The sequence below is a fragment of the Pinus tabuliformis genome, chromosome 8 (genome assembly GCF_031772625.1).
Source record: "Pinus tabuliformis cultivar Carrire ecotype Pingquan chromosome 8, CPIR1, whole genome shotgun sequence".
Classification (NCBI taxonomy): Eukaryota; Viridiplantae; Streptophyta; class Pinopsida; order Pinales; family Pinaceae; genus Pinus; species Pinus tabuliformis.
In genome coordinates this window covers 245,337,676-245,345,609 of record NC_142294.1, presented here as the reverse complement: position 1 = coordinate 245,345,609, position 7,934 = coordinate 245,337,676, and the positions used below count along the sequence as shown (strand labels likewise).

The following is a 7,934-nucleotide window of genomic DNA, read 5'->3' as shown; positions in this document are numbered from 1 at the left end:
TTTTAAAGAGGAACTTTTCTATATTTTTTTAAAGAGGAACTTTTCTATTTTTTTTTTTAAAGAGGGGGCTAAGTCCCCTGAAAGAAATTACTCTAATTACTTTTCCCCCTTTTGGCAATTTCACCTTGAAATCATCATTTACTATATTTATTACTCTATTTTTTTTTTGGGAGGGGGGGGTAAGTGCCCTCGAAGAAGTTACTCTATTTTTCTTAAAAAAGAGGGGGGCTAAGTGCCCTGGAAGAAGTTACAAAAAAAGAGGGGGGCTAAGTGCCCTGGAAGAAGTTACTCTATTTTTTTTAAAGAGGAACTTTTCTATTTTTTTTAAAGAAGGGGCCAAGTCCCCTAGAAGAAGCTTTATTATAAGGCAACTACACGGGTCTATTTTTTAAAGAGGAATTTTTCTATTTTTTTTTAAAGAGGGGAAGAAGTTACTCTATTTTTTTAAAGAGGAACTTTTCTATATTTTTTTAAAGAAGAACTTTTCTATTTTTTTTTTAAGAGGGGGCTAAGTCCCCTGAAAGAAATTACTCTAAAGAGAAGGGCTAAGTCCCCTAGAAGAAACTTTATTATAAAGCAACTGCACTGTGAACCGTGCAGCGCCACATCAACAGGATCGATCGCGGGTGGGGCACGAAGGAGCCGACAGCGCCCACCGTGCGAGCCATGCACTCATGTGCTACTATGTTTATTACTCTATGACCTAAATAAAATAAAACAAAATCCTTAAAATCAAAAGCTACCACAATTTACCATGTTTAATATAAAAATTGAAGTATCCCGGTATTTCAAAATTTTCCTCTACTTTCGCAATTTAATTACCCCCGTGAGATCATTTACTATAGATATTACAATCTTACCTTCATTTGGAATGAAGACCATCTGACACTGAATGTAGCGTCCAACTTTTAAAACATAAGTACACGTGACCGCGGGGAAATTGGAGAGGGGTCCAAGTGATCTGTATTGAGAAAAGGGTTTGAGTTCAATCCAAAATTCAAATCTCGCTCCGAGAAAGTCGCAGCGTGCACCAATAGACTTACCCGATAGGCCATGGAGCAGAGCCATTTGATAACCAACAAAGGAAATACCTCGTGGGTTGCGCATGGCACGCTGTCTGTATAGTCTGAGATGACCGGAGATGCCACTGAAAGCAGAAGTAGGCGAGCATACAACCTTCAGAAGGAAAAGCCGAAAATCAATTAACGCAACTTCTGAAAATGACCCTTGCCGGAAATATTGTCTGACAAATATAAGGCCCGCATTTCTTTTTTTAATTCTGTGTCTCAGCCTGTGAACGGAGATATGGGAGGCCTCGGGATTCTTTCGATCTTGGCTGTGATTGCGTTTCTTGGTAGTCTATCACAAGTGGGTGGTCACAGGCTTTTTAGATCATGCAAGCCTGGTGCTTGCTTCAGATCCCACTCGAAATACACTGTGGAGAGTCTGGATTCTCGGGTTGTCAATGTTCCCACGTATTTCAATCGGGCTGAAGCAGAGAGGGTTTCGGCTGTTCGCTGGGAGCGGGCTCGGTCGCTAGCTGCAGCACCCAGGACTGACAACTCCAAGGTAATTAATGGAGATAGCAGCATTTTTTTCTTCAATTTGAGCAACGTTGATGAGTTTTTATTGAGTTTTTTTGTTTGTTGGTGGTGCGCAGGTCCCGTCGAATGGTCGCTTATTGTATGTTACAGACTATGGCGCCGATCCCACCGGAACCACGGACAGCAGGAAGGCCCTCTTGGCCGCGATCAACGCGGCCTTCAATGTAGCCACGAGAGACCAGACGATGTCTGGTGTACGCGACCTCGGAGGCGTAGAGATTCATCTCGAAGGAGGAAATTACCTCATCAGTGGACCTCTGCAGCTGCCTGCAAGCAGAGGCAGCAATGTTTTGGTAATCAACTGAAATCAAATCCCTTTGAGTAAATTGTGTTGGTTTGACAACGAACTTGGTTAAACTAACAAAGTCAAACAATTTTTTGTAACCAATTTAGTTTTTAGTTATGTAACGGTAATGACATGAATATATCGAAAGTTCATGTAGATGAAAAATCATTCTGGAATAAAACAGATACACATTCAGTTTCTATTTCTTGGTCTTCTCTCATTTTGTTCTTGCTATTCTTTCTTTCTCTGCTCTTATTTCAATAAGTGGTATCAGAGCCTGGACAAAATCTCTGCAGTGCGAACCTGTGATAAACCTGTGGACGGACGGCGTGTTTTTTGGCTTGAAGAATCCGGATCCCTAAGGACAGCGTGACGGCATGATTTGGCTGTAATTCTCCTGCGTCAAAACCCCTGCAGTGCGAAGATCCCTGAGCGGCAGAATCCCTAAGGACGCGTTGGATAGCTGAGGACGGCGGTAATTCTCCTGTGGACGGTAGCAGAAAAGCTGGATCCCTGAGGACGGCAGTTGGCTGCTTGCTAACGTTGAAGATAAGTGGTGAACCTGCGGACGGGAAGATCGATTGCCCAAACGTTGAACCCTGAGGACGGCAGTTGGCTGCTTGTGCAATCCGGGTATTGTTTTTTTTTGGCAGAAATTTAAAAAAAAAAAAAAAAGACGGGTTTGCAGAAAAAAGGTTGTTCAGATTTTAAAGTTTGCAGAAAAAAGGTTGTTCAGATTTTAAAGTTTGCAGAAAAAAGGTTGTTCAGATTTTAAAGTTTGCAGAAATTTTTTTTTAAAGATAGCAGCAGAGATTGAAAAGGGTGTTGTAGTTTTTTTTTTAATATTAGAAGAACAAGTTTGCAAGGGTTTTGCACGAATGTTGTGAAACTAGAAAAACAAAAGGGTTTGCAAGAAATCAAAGGATTTGAAACTTGTCTTTCTGTTTGAATTGGGGAAGTTATTTTTTTTTTGAAAGCCTGAAATCCTAGGAAGGAGGGAAAATGGCCAAGATGTCGAATGCAAGATTCGAGGTGGAGAAATTCACCGGAAAGAGCAATTTTGCTCTTTGGAAACTGAAGGTTAAGGATCTGCTTGTGCAACAAGGGTTGCACAAGGCATTGGATGGGGTTACTAAGAAACCTACAACCATGACTACTTCAGACTGGGAGGACTTGGATGCCCGAGCTCTCAGTACCATCCGGCTATGTCTAGCGGATGAAGTTCTCTTCAACATCGTTGAAGAGACCACGGCGTCAGGTTTGTGGGAAAAACTTGAAAACCTTTATATGACAAAATCATTAACCAACAGAATTTATCTGAAACGACAATTATACAGTCTTCGAATGAAAGAAGGTTCAAGCGTTGCAGAAAATTTGAATGTTTTTAATACACTAATTTGTCAATTAACAGATATGGAAGTCAAAATACAGGAAGAAGATAAAGCCATAACCTTGCTGTGTTCTCTACCTGAATCATGGGATCACTTCGTAACCTCAATCAGCTTCAGCTCTGCTGATTCTTTGAAGTTTGAATCAGTCGTGGGAGCTCTTCTGTCTGAAGAAGTACGAAGGAAATCCAGCACCGATACAACTACATCAGAAGCCATGGTCGCTAGAGGACGCTCAAAGGAAAGAGGAGACAAACCAAGGGGGTCTTCCAGGTCGAAATCGAAGGGCAAGAAGTGTAAGGCAAAATGTTGGAACTGTGGTAAAGTTGGACACTTGAAGAAGGACTGTTGGAAATGGAAGGAATCCGAAAACCTGAAGAACGAAGCGAATCAGGCTGATTCAGGTATTGTAGACGAAGTTTTATCTGCTGAAGAATTGTGTATGATAGATGAAACTTCACCTGAATGTAATGTCTCTCATAGTTTTGATAGCTGGCTGTTAGACTCTGGTGCTTCGCATCATATGTGCCCACATAGAAACTGGTTTACTTCGTATGAAAATGTAAACGGTAGTTCTGTGTTTATGGGTAACAATATGTCATGTCAGACTGTTGGGATGGGAGATATCAGGATTAAGATGTATGATAACACAGTTAGGACATTAACTAGTGTTAGACATGTGCCTGATTTGAAGAAAAATTTAATCTCTTTGGGAGTGTTGGATTCAGATGGTTATAAGTTTACAGGTCAGGATGGCGTCTTGAAGGTCTTCAAAGGTGCCCTTGTGGTTATGAAGGCAGAAAAGGTCGGGAATCTTTACAGGTTAAAAGGAAGTACTCAGGTCGGTGAAGCAGCGGCTGCGTCAGAAAAGGAAGAAGCAGGTACTCGTTTGTGGCATCAGCGTTTGGGTCATATGAGCAAGAAAGGTCTTCACATACTGATGAAACGTAAATCTCTTCCCGGTCTGAAATCCTTGAATTTAGATTTCTGTAAACATTGTGTGTATGGGAAACAGTGTAAACAGAGATTTAAAGTTGGCAATCATAATAGTAAAGATGTTTTAGACTACATTCATTCTGATCTGTGGGGGCCTTCCCCTGTTATGTCATATGGAGGTGCATTGTATTTTTTAACGTTCATTGATGATTACTCTCGTAGAGTTTGGGTCTATATGCTAAAAAGGAAAGCTGATGTATTCAATGTCTTTAAACAATTTAAAGTAATGGTAGAGAAAAGAACAGGCAAATCTATTAAATGTCTAAGAACTGACAATGGTGGTGAGTTCACTTCTGTTGAGTTTGAACAATATTGTAAGGATGAGGGCATTGTTAGACACAAAACTGTTGTTTATACTCCTCAGCAAAATGGTGTTGCTAAGCGTATGAATCAGACTCTTATGGAAAGAGCCAGAAGCATGATCAGCAATGCTAACTTGCAAAAGGAGTTGTGGGCAGAAGCAGTATCTACTGCTTGTTATTTAGTTAACAGATCACCTTCAGTAGCGATTGATTGTAAAATTCCTGAAGAAGTCTGGACAGGTCAGTCTTGTGACTATTCTCATTTGAAGATATTTGGCTGTGATGCTTATTCTCTGATTCCGAAAAACCAGCGTTCAAAGTTAGATCCAAAGTCGAAATGTTATGTCTTTGTTGGGTATGACTATGCAGTGAAAGGATATAGGTTGTGGGATCCTACATTGCGGAAGATAGTCATTAGTAGAGATGTAACATTTGATGAATCCTCTTTGTTAAAATCAAATGTTGAAAGAATTGAACAGGAACAGGTATCGCCGTGTCAACGAGTTCAGTTGGAGGCTAGATCTTTCGGTGATAGTCGAAAGGAAGGAGAGACTTCTGGAGACAAAGGTGTTGAAGACACAAAGGAAGCCGTTGAAGCTTCTGAACCAGTGCAAGTTTCTGAACCAGTTCAGCAACCAGTCACTCTGAGAAGATCAACAAGGGAAAGGAAAACTCCCAAAAGGTATGAAGATTCTACTTCATCTTTTGCTTTGGTTACTGAAGATGGGGAACCGTCTTGTTATCAGGAAGCGATAGATGATACAGATAGCGAAAAATGGAAAAAGGCTATGGAAGAAGAAATGGACTCCTTAGCCAAGAACAATACCTGGGATCTTGTAGAGCTTCCTGAAGGGAGAAGTGTTGTTGGATGTAAATGGGTCTTCAAGCTGAAACGGAAAGTTGATGGTAGTATCGAGAGATATAAGGTGAGACTGGTAGCAAAAGGGTATTCTCAGGTTGAAGGTATAGACTTTCATGAGATTTTTTCTCCAGTTGTAAAACTTGTTTCTATACGTACTGTGTTGGCACTAACTGCGTTGCTTAATCTTGAGTTAGAACAGTTAGATGTTAAAACAGCTTTTCTACATGGTGATTTGAACGAAGAGATATATATGGAACAACCAGAAGGTTTTGTACGAGGTCGCAGCAGAAGATTAGTTTGCAAGCTCAGGAAATCATTGTATGGTCTGAGGCAGTCTCCTAGACAATGGTACAAGAAGTTTGATTCCTTCATGGTGAGCCAGAACTTTATAAGAAGTGAGTATGATCATTGTGTGTGCTTCAAAAGTTTCAATGGCATATTCATTATCTTAGCTTTGTATGTTGACGATATGCTTATTGCAAGCAAAAGCATGGAAGAGATCAACAGGTTAAAGGCTCAACTCTCTAGGGCGTTTGATATGAAGGATCTTGGAGCAGCAAAACATATCTTGGGCATGGAGATACACAGAGACAGGAAAAATGGTAAGCTTTGGTTATCACAGCAGAAGTATGTGGAGAAGGTACTTGAAAAGTTTTCTATGAATAATGTGAAACCTGTTAATGTTCCCCTACCTTCCCATTTTAAGCTTTCTTCGGTTTTGAGTCCTAGAGCTGATGAAGAAAAGCAGTATATGTCTCATGTACCATATGCAAATGCGGTAGGCAACTTAATGTATGCGATGGTATCTACAAGACCTGACATTTCACATGCAGTTGGAGTTGTCAGCAGATTCATGGCAAATCCAGGTAAAGAACATTGGCAAGAAGTGAAATGGGTGCTTCGATATCTAAGAGGCACAAAAGATCATTGCATCGTCTTTAATGGTAGTGAAGGATCAGTCTGCGGATATGTAGATGCTGACTATGCAGGTGATTTGGACAAAAGAAGATCTACTACAGGTTACATCTTTACTCTTGCAGGTGGAGCAATTAGTTGGATGTCAAAGCTTCAAGACACGGTTGCATTGTCCACTACCGAAGCTGAATATATAGCTGCTTCAGATGCCAGTAAAGAAGCAATCTGGTTAAAGGGTTTGCTCGATGAAATTGGAAGAACGCAGGAGAAAGTGAGTGTACTTTGTGACAGTCAAAGTGCTATTCACTTGGCCACAAACCCTGCCTATCACAGCAGAACCAAGCACATTGATGTGAGATATCATTTTCTGAGACATGTGATCGATGGTGGAAAAGTAGCTCTTAAAAAGGTCCACACACGAGAAAATTGTGCAGACATATTCACAAAGCCAATTACAGTAGAGAAGTTGCGGTGGTGTTTAGCTTCTCTTGGCTTGCAGGAAAGATGATGAATGGGAAAGTTGTTGTCAAGGTGGAGTTTGTTGGTTTGACAACGAACTTGGTTAAACTAACAAAGTCAAACAGTTTTTGTAACCAATTTAGTTTTTAGTTATGTAACGGTAATGACATGAATATATCGAAAGTTCATGTAGATGAAAAATCATTCTGGAATAAAACAGATACACATTCAGTTTCTATTTCTTGGTCTTCTCTCATTTTGTTCTTGCTATTCTTTCTTTCTCTGCTCTTATTTCAATAAATTGCATATATCGAGACATGAATTACTAATTACTAATTGATTCCATGCGTGCAGATTCATGGGGGAACGCTGCGGGCTTCTGCAAATTTTCCAACTGACCGTTACTTGATCGAGCTATGGTCCTCGACAGATGCGAAGCTCAGTACAAACCTCCACGGAACCGAGCTTGCGGCCGCCGCGAAGTACAGTTTCCAGCCTATCGCCTCATACGAAGACATTACTTTGCGGGATTTAATGCTAGATTCAAATTTTCGAGGCGGGGGAATTCTAGTCGTCAATTCCCTGAGAATCAATATCGTTAATTGTTATATCTCGCATTTCATGTCGTTTGGCATCATGGTTCAGGGCGGACACGAGACATTCATCCGGAATTCTTTCCTTGGGCAACGTATTACCGCGGGCGGAAGCGCCGACGAGAAGGACTTCAGCGGCGTGGGCATAAGTCTCATGAGCAACGACAACGCAGTAACGGATGTCATCATTTTTTCGGCTGCTGTGGGATTTTGGTGAGCGGGGAGGCTAATATATTCACGGGAGTCCACTGTTATAACAAAGCCACTGGTTTCGGAGGAGTTGGAATCAAGCTGAAACTTGGCGGATTCACTCAGACGAGGATCATCGGTTGTTATATGGACTATACTGCCATTGTTGCAGAGGATCCCGTGCAGCTGGATATTGCCGATAGTTTCTTTCTAGGCGACGCCAACATAGTGCTGAAATCATCAGAGAATAAAATGATTTCAGGTGTCAACATTGTAGATAATATGTTTAGCGGTTCTTGGAAGGGCGTGGACATTGTTCAATTGGAAGGAAAATTTGAAA

The 7,934-nt window shown here is 41.0% G+C and overlaps 1 pseudogene across 1 annotated transcript; it reads left to right on the top strand.

Annotated features, from left to right (window-relative positions):
- Positions 1-1,240: 1,240 nt before the first annotated feature.
- LOC149235054 (polygalacturonase QRT3 pseudogene) lies at positions 1,241-7,924 on the top strand (annotated as a pseudogene). The gene is made up of 3 exons (XR_016268252.1): positions 1,241-1,569; positions 1,661-1,897; positions 7,167-7,924. The product of XR_016268252.1 is annotated as a polygalacturonase QRT3 pseudogene (transcript).
- Positions 7,925-7,934: the final 10 nt, after the last annotated feature.